Source organism: Bactrocera tryoni, chromosome 4, assembly GCF_016617805.1.
Source record: "Bactrocera tryoni isolate S06 chromosome 4, CSIRO_BtryS06_freeze2, whole genome shotgun sequence".
In the NCBI taxonomy this organism is placed as follows: domain Eukaryota; kingdom Metazoa; phylum Arthropoda; class Insecta; order Diptera; family Tephritidae; genus Bactrocera; species Bactrocera tryoni.
Genome location: NC_052502.1, coordinates 39,720,926 through 39,735,300, shown reverse-complemented (window position 1 = coordinate 39,735,300; position 14,375 = coordinate 39,720,926).

Below are 14,375 nucleotides of genomic sequence, written 5' to 3'. Positions count from 1 at the left end.
CACCAGCGCTAATTGAGCCTGAAGTGGCATCACTCCTACCTACATATCTACCTGCAATATAATAGTTTTGATCATATGACGGTTAACACACAGAAAACTAACCCTGATGTACATAGAATAGTGCTGATAAAACTGATCAGGAATATGAGACGAGGTTAAGGATGATGGGTGAAATTCGGATGTCTGACCGGCCGTCCACTATATATGTGCGTTATCTTACTAAAGTAAAAGGACAAAAGGGAAGGGAGGATGGAGTGTTATGTTATGTTAAGTTAATGTAAGTGAGTAAAGTTCTCTGATTGCCATTCACTTGAGAGTGGCCAGAAATGATTCTTTCACATATGGCTCAAGCAGCTCACGACATCCCGCCTTAGCATCCTCTGGGTAGCCAAAGAAGATCCGTTCGTAGGCAAGCTAAAGTGAGAAGGCCTTCCCCAGGGTTGTGGGCTAGGTTTGAGACCTGCCCCGTAAATAACGCCCCCAATGAAAATTACACAACAGGCTCGGAAAAGACAATATCAAATGTTGTTTGAATAGACAATATCAAAACAACAACGAAAAAGAATTAACTGCATTTGGTTTGTTTCGACTTTTGACGAAAATTTAATTGACAACGTTCATTTTATTATGGTGAGTTAGAAGTTTTTAGGCAAATTTCAAGAGCATTGTTTGATAGCTAAATTTTTAACTTTTTCCCCAAAATTAATTAGTGCGGCATAAACAGCACTTCAATTCGTGAGATTTCTTAGTATATTTGATGATTTTTTTCTTTACTTACACTTTGTAAAGGGAACATATAAGCATATGTATTTTGTAGCTCCGGTAGGCGATACATACTTCTACAAGGTTTTCCAATAAGAGTGTTATGATTTCTTTTCCAAAAAAAAAAAAACATACACACTAATTGTTAAGTAAGTTGAAATGTTTTTTATTTATGTAGTATGAAGTTCAATCGATACAATTAAGTTATAAATATTACTGGGGGCAAAAAATAGTAAGACTTTGTAATTTAAATTTCGCGCGAAAACCCATTTGTTGAAATATTTTTTTTTTGTATTAAATTTTAATGTGACATCAAAATAATCATTCGTGTTTAGCAAACGCTTGTATTTCTGAAGCACAAAAAGTGTACTTGGCGATTTTTACGGTGAGTAAAATTATTCAATAAATAGTTTCCAAGTTTTGTGTGTGGAATCAAACTTCTGGTATCGAAACGTTGAGAATGTGGGCAAAGCCCTACGGTGGTAATTGTTTGTCGCAAACAAGTGCTTTTGATTGATACAAATTATTCAAAGAGGGTAGAGAACACGCTGACGACTAACCACGTTCAGGAAGGTATTAACCTCAACTTATGATTACATACTACACGTTAATAAAATAAAGGAATTGGCGCTTGAGAACCGACGAATAAGATCAGAAATCTTACTAGCATCTCTTAAATATCAGAAAGATCAGTGAAAATCATTTAGAAAGATCATTTGGGCCTAAGAAAAGTGAAAGCACGAATGATTCTCAATCTTTTCGAAAAAAACAGCGTCGGTTTAACGTCTATGAAACAATACTTTCCGACTACCAGGATGTCATGAACCGTATTACTACTGGCGGTGAGTCTTGGGTCTATGCTTACGACCCGGAAACAGACGACCAATCGTCCGAAGATCGTGGTAAAGGTGAGCCGCAGCCGAAAAAAACAAGTCAAATCAGGTCAACAATCAAGGTTAAGTTGACGGTTTTCTTCGATTATCGAGGTGTGGTGCACTCCGAGTTCCTTCCGATCGACCAAGCTATCAGTAAGGAATACTATTTGAGATACGCACCCGCCCATGTGCGCACGCCAACAAACACAAGGAAGGTTCGATGTCGAGAAGCTGCAATCGCAACAGACAGCCCAACGGTTTTTTACTCGACTTGCAGTCCTGCTTCTGAGAGCATCAGCAACTCGGTATAAGGGAACTGTGGAATGGCATTTCAAGCTCCTTACGTACAGCTGCAAACGAAACCATTGGTTTTCAGAAAAAACAAAAGCTGGTACGATTGGTGTCGCAGCGGAGAGAAAACAGACTGCCTACCTAGCAACGTTACAATCGACCACAATACGTGCGGAATGGGATAGAAACCGAAAGTTGAAGAGGTAAGCGAGACGCATTTGCAGACAAAAAAAGAGAGAGGCCGAAATGCGTGAGTACGAGAGGCTTGACAAGCTGGCGAACCCGATTCCCCAATCGATGACGATGGAGCAGACGTTCCATTACCCGACCATGAAGAAGTTCGAACAGCAATTACCCGTGGATTGCCGGCCAAATTATTCAAACAATCCGGCGAGGAAAGGCTGCTGATAAAGAATGCATGCTCTTTATTAAATAGCATGCCCAACGATTAGAATTTAAGTGTGCTCTGCCCAATCCACAAAAAGGGAGACCCCACAATCTGCGCCAACTACCGTGGGATAAGCCTCCTCAACATCGCGTATAAGGTTCTATCGAGCGTATTGTGTAAAAGATTAAAGCCCACCGTCAATAAACTGATTAGACCTTATCAGTGTGGCTTTAGGCTTGAAAAATCAACAACTGACCAGATATTCACCATGCGCCAAATCTTAGAAAAGACCCGTGAAAAGAGCATCAACACGCACAATTTCCTCGTCGATTTCAAAGCTGCTTTTAACAGCACGAAAAGGAGCTGCCTTTATGCCGCGATGTCTGTATTTGGTATCCCCGCAAAACTAATACGGCTGTGAAACTAAACTGACGTTGAGCAATACTAAAAGCTTCGTCAGGATCGCGAAGGACCTCTTCGAGCCGTTCGATACCAAACGAGTTTTCAGACAAGGTGTGACTTCTTCAATCTACTCTTGGAGAAAATAATTCGAGCTGCAGAACTTAATCGAGCAGGTACCATCTTCTATAAGAGTGTACAGCTGCTGGCGTATGCTGATGATATTGATATCATTGGCCCTAACAACCGCCGTTAGTTCTGCCTTAAAGCAAATGGGTCTAGTGGTGAACGAGGGCAAGGCAAAATATCTGTCATCAAACAAACAGTCGTCGCACACGCGACTAGGCTCCCACGTTTTTGTTGACAGTCATAATTTCGAATATGTAGATAATTTCATCTACCTTAACTCGGCTATAACCAAGTATAAGCGGTTTCTACGCCAGTAAAAAAGAAGAATGCGTTGATTGCACGAAGCTATTTGTAAGCGATCGAAATTATGGACCGATAACTCTGGCGTTTTGCACCACGATAATGCACCTTGACATACTGTATTGATTCTTCGTGAGTTTTTTCCAATTTTCAACCAATACCTGTGACTTCTAGATATTCAGCAAACTCAAACGATCGTTCCCGGTTTTGAGTCAATTTAAGACATTAAACGTGAATCGCTACGCGCATTGTAGGCTATTCCGGAAATTGACTTTAACAAGTGTTTCGTGGATTGGAAAAAAACATTGGCACAAGTGTATTGAGATCAAGGGGAATTACTTTGAAGGGGACGACATAGATTTTCGCAGAATAAATTAAGAATTTTTAAATTAATGTCAGGAATACTACGTTCCAAATTGACTTCCAAATCTTGGAGAGAGTGTGGTGTTAATTCACAACTTTGTGGAGGCCATTCAATGTCCCAATTTCTTTGAATAATACAATCTCCAAACTTTTCTCGCAATAACTCGTTTGTAGCATTCATGCGTTCATGGAAGGTTGGTTATCATCGATCTATGCCATTCTCCATTGACAGTAACGGTTTCACCAGTTTCATTTCAAAAGAATTTTGGACCGATGATTCCGGCAGACCAAAAACCACACTAAACTGTCAATTTGTGTGAAAGTAATAGTTGTTTGTTGAATCATCCCTCTTCAGGGTTATGCGCTGGATTTGGACCCAGCGGTAATTCGTATATGGTATATGGTAAAACGCCAACCATAAGCCGAGCCCAACCTAAACCGGTAGTTCGAAAATCTTTGCATTAGATATATGGCGGCTAAGAAAAGCCTTCATCCGACTTAACTCATTTTTCACATTTGGCAGACACCCGCAAACCGGAAGAGCGGGTTAATTAAGGGGGTGCGACCTCGATCTTGTATAGTGGTTAGAGACGACATTGATTTATTCTGAATTTCAGAGTTTCTAACGCAGGTGCAGGTGAAGGTTAAGGAGGGTTCGGACTTCGTCCTTGCAGCGGCCTACTTTGAAAGGGGGACGGCTACAGCTCTCCCTACAGCTATCCACATATATATAGATTACTGCTGGAGTAATAAGCTCCCCCTTATACAGGAGTGCGACGACAACACACGCATGTATTATTATCTTAAATTTATTATAAGTAGCAATATAAGCATTGGGAATGTGGGTTGCGAACATGCGTTCGTCACCAATACTCGAAGGTTGGTCCTGGGTATAACTTTGAACGATGAACTTATGGCAAGGGCCATAGAATTGAAAGTAGCGGTCAAGGACCTTCCGCTCATTCGTATCACAAGAAATATGAACTGAGATTTTTACAATTCATAATAGATTGTTCACTAAAGTCGAACACCAGGAAACGTATGCTTTTCAACAAGGCCAAACGTACTGACAATTGGGGGGAATACAAGCAGCATCTAACCAACATATCGTCATACTCAACGAAAGTCAAGCGGCGGTAAAAGCGATTTCAGGCTATAAGATTAAATCGCTATTAGTGGATGAGTCCATGAAAAGGCTGAACAGTCTATCAGACTGCAACTGAGTACACCTGATCTGGGTGTCGAGCATAAGGGGGTAGGCGGTATTAGCTGCTCTGCGGTAGGGTTCCACACCATAAAAGCTGTTCCGCAGTCCCAAGGTCTTTGGATGCATTTATGTGAATAAGGATCACAACACCTAAATAGTACCTAGCAAGTTCCTGGAATTCATCCGAGTGATGGGCTTTTGGGAATATATGGAGTGGGTACAATAGACTTTAGGTCGCGATGCAAACCTCAAAAGATATAGTAATAGGTTATGTGCTCACTTAGTTTTATTGCTACATATACATATTATGCAGCGTGCCGGTTTAATTTGAATAAAATCAATCTAGGATAAATATTAAGATATTTTACATATCCACGGTATAAAGTCAACCGGAAGTGTGAACATCTTATACTACGTATCTTGGAGATAGGATAGATCCGACTTTGTCTATTTTTGGCATTATCATATAAAGGGTTGTCAAAAAAGTCTTGCGGTATTTTTTTTTTAATTTTTTTTTTATTGAAATTGAAATGAATTTTTGATGACTCATGCCCAGCTCTTGACCGATGCTACGGCTGTTACTATGCCGGTCTCTTTCGACCAATTCAGCGATTTTATCGCAATTTTCGACGACAGGCCTTCCGGAGCGTGGCGCATCTTCGACCACCTCTACAGCAGAACGAAAACGTTGAAACCATTGTTGTGCGGTGGAAATGGAAACTGTATCAGGTCCATAAACTGCACAAATTTTATTGGCGGCTTGAGATGCATTTTTGCCTTTATCGTAGTACTCGTAGTACGGTAAAATATGCCGTATTTTCTCTTTATTTTGCTCCATGTTTGCGACGCTATAACTCACGAACGACTTAAAAGAAACGACAATTAATCAAACACGTGTTAGCGCGTGAAACGAGCTTTCCAAAAAGGTATAGCATGACCCGATGCGACGAATAAAACTAGAACTACGCGCTTTTAGCGCCAACTAGCGAAAATACCGCAAGACTTTTTTGACAACCAATATTATTGACAGAAAGAGATGCTCTCTGAGTTTCATTAAGGTATCTCATATACCACCACAAATATAAAGAGTAAAGTCATCCGCTTGTTTGAGAACTCCGGTAATACATAGTTATTTGAGGCTAGGACAACGATTTTATCCATTTGCAAAAAGATACATTTTTATTTAAACACGCTCTTCCAATTTTACTCACATATTGGCCTAAATTTGTGGAATAAAGTCAATTGGAAGGTCGAATATCTCTATTTCACTTGTATTTAAGGTGAGTATTTAACCAATTATCTAGTGGCGTGAATGGTTGTAGTTCGATTTTGACAATTTTTGGTCATCAGGTGGGACATCTTGAAGGACTATTCGTGAAAGTTTAATTAGATAAAAATTTATTAAGAAAACTTAAAACTTTTTTTTACACATAAAAGGTTTTTATCATTTGCGTTGCGCTGCGTTTATATTGATTCAAAAAAGAAATGCAATAGAAATATTCACAATTGATTTAGCGGAGTTTTTTAAATTAAGAATAAAATAAAAAACAATTTTATTAAATAGGGTATATGTATGCATTGATGTTCGGCGATGAATATCTGGTTAACGCTAACTTAATCGAAAAATTATACGAGAAATTATACAAGACTTTCTGGGCATTCAAACAACATAGCCCTTCTTTACTGGCAGGGTAAGGATTTTGATTTATTACAGGAAATACTGCAATTTTCCCGCTGTTGGGCTGGCTTTTAGAAGATTTCATACAGTCTGCTTTATATTACGTTTATTGGAGCAGCATCTCGCTTCACAATATGCGTTAAATAAATGTTTCTAATATTGGAATATTATGCAAATGCAAATTGCTGTATTTGCATAATTTTCAACGTTATTTGAATAATCCTGCACAGTATATCTAAATGACCTGGCTTAATGTAAAAATCTCTTTTTACTCCATAACAATTATCTTCCTGAAATCATAAAACGTATGCGTACAAGCGAAAAAGCAAATTTGTAAAAATACCCTCTACCATAGTTTGTGACAAAACAGAAGCATTTCTTAAAATGGAAAGTATTTCAATAAAATAGTAACAAAAAAGTAAGGTGTAACCGATTTTTCAAACTATCAACGGTGAAATTCTTCTAGGGCTTTGCAAAACTTTGTATTAAAGTAAGGATTAGATAAATTCGGCTGTATCCGAATATTTGATTCGTGTCTGAGATATTTAAATCGAAATCAATCTAAGTAATTACAATGATATTTGATACAAGTTCAACCAAAAGGCTTAAGGGGTTACATGGGTTTCCTCAGCTAAAAAACAGCCATTTTTCAACATTTGTTTTTTCATATAAAACATTAAATATTTTATTTGAATTTTTCATTGTTACAAACATACGCTATTATCAAAGAAATTCTGAAATTTTTGGGGAAAAATATTTTAAATTCGGCTATTGCGACGCCATTTCAGATAACCCTCGAAAAAAGATGGGCCCGCGTTGGCGGGATAACTCCACTTCGTACAGGATCATCTAAAGTGAAAAAATACGTGTTTTAGTTGAAACCTTAACTGCGAACTTGAACGAATAAAAAGAACTGGAAATTGGATTTTTGATCTCAAAGACCTGTGATCTCGAAAACATGTCCACATGGTTTCATTAAAATGTCACATTATTGAATAACACAGTATAACAGCTCCTCCAGATTAGCTTTTTTTAAAAATTGAAAATGGGCGTGGTGTCGCCCACTTATGGACCAAAAACCATATCTCAGGAACTACTATATCGATTTCAATGAAATTCGGTATATAATATTTTCTTAACACCCTGATGACGTGTACGAAATATGGGTGAAATCGGTTCACAACCACACCTTCTTCCTGTTACAACTAAGCGAAAAAACATCAAGATAAAGGAAAAAATTTAAAAGGTCATACAAAAAACTGACACATACGAACGCGAAACCCTTTGAGGGTGTTGCTATACTGACCTAGTACCATCACCCTGACTTGGAATTTCTCACCCCCCAGACAATAATCCCAAAAATGTTCCACAGTGTAATCAGATCAGAGCTGATAGTGAGATGCAAAATCGGAAATTATTATATTTGGTAGATTGGGCACAATCCTATGAGGATAATTTAACCTGATAGACTAACTAAAATCGCTATATATAGTATATGGGTGTTGGTGTAATTGGTCGACCGAATACACACATTATCAGGATTAAACTATAGTATGGAATATCTAAAATTATATCTTCACTAAGTTTTGCTAACATATCTTACATATCAATTTACATATATGGTGTATTTGCCAAAAGCAAGTTTTAAATTCTGATTTAAGGCCATAGGAGCTAGTCGTAGTATTGACCCGATTTATACATTTTAGGCATCACGACATGTTATTACCAGAACGATGCTCTCTGGGTTTCATGAAGATACCTTATAGAGTGACCTATATGTAAGGAATACATTCAAGCAGTTGTTTTAAAATTCTTATATTAGATAAGAGGAGCTAGAAAAAATATTCACTTAATTTTATACATTTTAGTCAGAACAACTCACTGTTCGAAAATCTCTATATTACGTATGCATATGGTATACAAGTCTACTTTATCGGCAAATAAATAAGAAAACGCTAAGTTCAGGAGTGACCACATTTTGGGAGAATCACAGGTGGGAAATAGTTTCAAGTGTTATTTTTGTAGTATGACTTGGTTCTACATTAAAAAATGTTGCATATAAATTCAATATTAACTAAGTTGGGGTGTAACCGAACATTTTATACTCTTACATCTACCAAGCCGGCTAAATATAACACTTTCAGCTATTGGCAATATTAAAAATATAGCGAAAGGGTTCAACTTTATTATGTGACGAAATTGTGAATGAATTACAATCAAATTTGGTATCGTATAAACTTGAAAGTCATAGACTCCCTTGGTTTTATTACTAGACTTTACTTCTTGTCAGAGAAAATTATACTAAATTTGGGTGTGGAGAAAAAACAGAATATCAGTTATATGGAGCTAAGACAAGTTATAGCTTGACTTTATCTATTTTAGGTGCAAAGAAATACCGTTATGAGAAAACACGTCCTCTCAATTTCATTATTTCGCAGCGTCAGTAGATGTTGTTGCTGCTCTTTGTATTCCATTTAATTTTCTGATGTTGTGTTGTTTCTTTACCGCTGGCCACCATGCCCGTTATCCATATGACAGCCGTATATATCCAAGTTTTCTTCTAAGTACGTAGGTTGCTATATATATTTCTGGCCTAATAATGTAAATAGGCATAGGTATTTATCAACGAAAATGTTTTTTTTTTGTCGATTGCTGTTTTGTTTCGGGCTCATACGCATAGATCCATGATTCGTCACCTGTGACGATCTTGTAAACGTCTTTTGAAGCACCGCGATCGTATTTTTTCAGCATTTCTTTACACCAATCCACACGAGCGATTGTCAAATTGTGCGGGATCCAACGAGAATAAACCTTTTTTACGGCCAGGTATTCATGCAATATCTAATGTATGCTGGTGGGAGAAATAGGCATGCCTCTATCGGAAGGTATGTTACATGACGGTCTTGCATTATCAGTTCACGTACGGCATCGATGTTTTCTGGCACAACGGCTGTTTTTGGACGACCTTCACGGAATTCGTCTTTGAGCGAGCGTCGGCCACGATTGAATTCGTTGTACCAGTTTTTCACAGTGCTATAGGACGGTGCTTCATAGCCATACCAAGATTTTAGTTCATCGATGCACTCTTGTCGTGATAATCCACGTCGAAAGTTGTGAAAAATGATCGCACGAAAATGTTCACGAGTTAATTCTATTTTTTGGCCGAGATGAATTTTTTAATTCCCTGTAAATAAAACAATTCACGATTAAATGAGAAAACGTTCTGAGTGATGTGCTAAAAAAATGTCAAACTTTCCAATGGAAATGTCAGATTGCACCTGGCAACACTTAGTGTTGCCCTAGGCCAGAATATATATAGCAACCCTCGTACAACTTCCTCTTGAACAAATTTAGCTGAGAATACATTGAGTTCATTGTTTTCGGTGTCAGATTATACGTCAATACTATTTTCATCACAATTTTTAACTATTTCAATTAAATCTTCGGCATTTAATTCTTGATCTTGCATTAATTCATTAATATTCATTCCAATTCAAACATTCCAATAAATGGGTAGATTGTTAATATTCAAACCTTTAAACGATCGTGTTCGGTTAGCTTTGCTAATTACCAATGGCTTCATAATATGATGTTCAGAAGCATTACTACAAAGAAGAATCGTATACGATCTTTTGCAGCCTTATGACCGCTTGTTGATTTGTTATGTTTTGCTAGAAAGGTTCTCTGAGGCATTTTTTTCCAAAATAAAGCTGATTCATCAGCATTGAATATCTGGTGTGGGCTGTATGCAGATGTATTAAGTATTGCAGATATTAGCAGATGCTTGTTCACCTTTTAATTTTAGACTGTGCAAGGAATGTCTTTGCTTAAATCGCTGTAACCAGCCACGACTTGCGTTAAAAGACATCTTAACCGCAGAGGTAAACTGCACTTGATTTTGCAGTGTGTCATAAATATTAGAATTCTTTTGTGATGTTGATCTTCTAACCATATTATTTAAGCCTTTTTCATGTTTTCCATAGTATCATTTCTAACAAATGACCTTGTACTCATACTGGTATGCAATCCAGCTGCTACACCTTTTCTAATTGAGTCTTCGTTTAGCTTTATTGTTCTTATTCGTTCATTGAATAAAATTTAGCAACATCCATCCTTTCTTTATTTCCTAAGCGGTCCGAAATTTCAATTTTGGTTTCTAAGGAAATAATTTTTCTCTTCATCTCATTTTTGGTAATTTTTGGTTTTCCTATAGGAGGAAAAATTGATCCATCCCCTCTTTTTTGTGTTTTGTCAAAATATTACAGAATAGCATGTGATATGACAGTAGTATGTAGCGTTATCAGATTTAACTAACTAATAAGTATTGCCAGATTGAAAATAAAGTTAAAATAAATTAGGTAAAATTAAATATCATTAAATCCATTCCATTAAATTTTGTGGTATAAATTATGCAAAGAGGGTTAAGACCGCGCTGACCCTTTTGAATTGGCGGTTGACAGTTAGAGATCTTACTGGCATTGTTGGAGTGTCGGAAGTATCAATGAACATCACTTTGAAGGATCATTTGGGTATAGGAAAAGTGTAAGCACGATTGATTCCAAAATTACTAAATTTTATCGAAAAACAGCGTCGTGTAATGTCTGTGAAACAATGCTTTCAGACTACCGGGAAGTCATGAAACGTATTTTTATTAAATGGTTTTGGATCTATGCTAACCACCCGTAAATAGCCGATCAATCGGCCGATTATCGTGACATAGGTGAGAAGCCGAAAAACTACGTCAAAGCAGGTCAAATATCGAGTTATGTTGACAGTTTTCCTCGATTAGTGAGGTGTGGTGCACTCCGAATTCCTTCCGACCGACTAAACTGTCAATATGGAATACTACTTGAGGGTTATACGTCGTTTGCGTGAAGTTATTCGTAAATAGAGGCCGGAATTATAGGCCGATAACTCTCGATATTTTCACCACCAAAATGCACCGTCGCATACTGCATTGAGTTGCCTGATTTGGCTTTGTGTGACTTCTGGGTATCCAGCAACTAAACGACCGCTCCGGGGAAATCGTTTTGAGTCAGTTGAAGGCTTAAACGTGAATCGCTGCGCGCATATCGGAAATTGACTTGAACAACCGTTTCGAGGATTGGAAAGAACGTTGGGGGATTTCTTTGAGGGGACTGACATAAATTTTGAAGAATAGATTAAGATTTTTAAAAACATGCACAAAGTCTCTTTTATACTAGAAATATTGATTTTCGTATGGTGCCAGGGAATGCTTTTACCAAGTTTCTTGGACATAACATTCCAGACAATATAATAATATACCTGCTATGCGGAAACACCAAATAACATGTAACAGAATAAAACGATACGCTCTTCTTCTTCTTCTTCTTAATTGGCGTAGACACCGCTTACTCGATTCTAACCGAGTTAACAACAGCGCGCCAGTCGTTTCATCTTTTCGCTGCGTGGCGCCAATTGGATATTCCAAGCGAATCCAGGTCCTTCTCCACTTGGTCCTTCCAACGGATTGGAGGTCTTCCTCTTCCTCTGCTTCCCCCGGCGGGTACTGCGTCTAATACTTTCAGAGCTGGAGTGTTTTCGTCCATCCGGACAACATGACCTAGCCAGCGTAGCCGCTGTCTCTTAATTCGCTGAACTATGTCAATGTCGTCGTATATCTCGTACAGCTCATCGTTCCATCGAATGCGATATTCGCCGTGGCCAATGCGCAAAGGACCATAAATCTTTCCCAGAACTTTTCTCTAGAAAACTCGTACCGTCGACTCATTGGTTGCTGTCATCGTCCAAGACTTTGCACCATATAGCAGGACGGGAATTATGAGCGACGGATCCTGACGGAGCTTTTCGTGTTGCTCAACGTCAGTTTACACAAGCCGTATTAGTTTTGCAGGGGATACCAAATTCAGACATCGCGTGGCATAAAGGCAGCTCCTTTCGTGCTATTCTTAGTCGAAACTGCAGCTTTGAAATCGACGAAGAGGTGGTGTGTGATGATGCTGCTTTCACGGGTCTTTTCCAAGATTTGGCGCATGGTGAATATCTGGTCGGTTGTTGATTTTCCAGGTCTAAAGCCACACTGATAAGGTCCAATCAGTTTGTTGACGGTGGGCTTTAATCTTTCACACAATACGCTCGATAGAACCTTATATGCGATGTTGAGGAGGCTCGTGAAAACGATACGCTCAGGGTTTGGTAATTCGCTAATATGTCGTTAATTATATCTTATCCAATTATTCATTAAATGATGAAGTGTAAATCTCCTCTACCAATAAATTACCTTATTTAATTATTAAACGGATACTCAAACGATTTAAACAAATAATGGAAGGAAATAATGAAAAGAGATAAAGCGAAGAAATAAAACAAATAAATTAGCTGAAGGTCGTTGCTTTAATAAGTATTTGCAAATATCTCTCATTTCTTTCGAAATCGTTTAGGAGCTTAATTAACTAAATACATAAGAAATCTTTTTGGTCATTAATTAGATGTTAGCTAAGAGATGATTAGTTTAGTTATTTGAAACCCAACAAGTTAAGTCATTATACCGCAAAGGTATTTCTCATTTTCACATTCAATATGGGTTTCCCGAGTCTCTTTGCGTAAAAATGCCTTGTGCCAGTTAATTTTTGATGTCCGCACTAAACCATTTGGTCTAATATTTGTTTGAAGGGAGTCAAATTTACGTTTGCTGTATTTTTTTCTGTTCGAAGTTCCTACCTTTGCTTGTGATAATTAAAATTGATTACTTTTAAAGCAAAAACCTGCAAGCAAGGGGATGTGTATTAAGCTTGGCAATTAAAAAGTTTTCTTGACGAATGAGTTCAGTTAATGTGTGTACATGTGTCACATACTACAAATACTTTTTATTACTCTCAGTAAAATCAAAAATTTAATTTTTAACTATTACGTAATTTAATTTACTTTACACTTTACGGAGAAAGTTTCTGTAAAAATGATTTTTATGTTTAGTGTGGTTGCTCTTTGACATGTATGGTAAGTCTACGGCACTCTACTAACCATATCTGAGATATGAGATTCCTTGGTGTCGAGGTTGGCAATACTGCCTATATTTACGCTGACGAGTAGACATATTTTGATGCAAAAATAAAATAAATAATAATAACCTTTACAGCGGCGTTTCTGATACCAACTACATTAGGATGCTCCTTATTTTCAGTGCCTAAATCAGTTTAAGTTTACCATATATTTTATATTGAATTTTTATCTTGGGCAAAAATTGTAACTTCGAAGCAAATTAATCTACAATTTCGAAAAAGCGAAATTCTTATACAAAATTTTCTGCTCTACAACATACTACATAGGTAACATGAGATTTTGCCTTGAGCTAGTAAATCAGCAATTTTGGAAAAGTCATATTCTAAAGAAAAGTGTGCCACTTTGTAGAAAAGGTTTCAATGATTCTTTTCATAAAGACATTCCTTGAAAAGTTATACGCAGTTTAAATTAGGCACAGTTGATGCATTGTATTCATACAGTACACCTTGTCGTATGAGCAACATATAATATACTCGTACATATAAAGAATACATTACATAAAAAGAATCCTACATTCGAAATATGAATAAATCAATTTTATAGCTACAAGTGTGCTCCGCCTTTTGTTCAATACTTAACATCGAACACATGAAGCCTTCGATATGTAATATGAGTTTGATTCCAGTAAAAAGGTAGGACAATTCATAAATATAAAAAATATATTTCTAAACATAAGCCTGTTCAGAATTCAAAAAAAAAGACAAAAATAAAATAAATTATTTATTAGGATTATTTCAGTAAAATCCTAAATCGAAAATTCACATTTTGTTTTGATAAATATTTGTATGAATAATTTACAAAATTAAGCATCAAGTTCAATCCTTTGCACTCTTATACCGGGAATTAAATTTTCGTCTTTAATCGTAAATAATATGTTCAGTGTATTAGCTAGTATATTATTTAAGTAATGCTAATTAACGTATATCAAGGCCATATGATCGA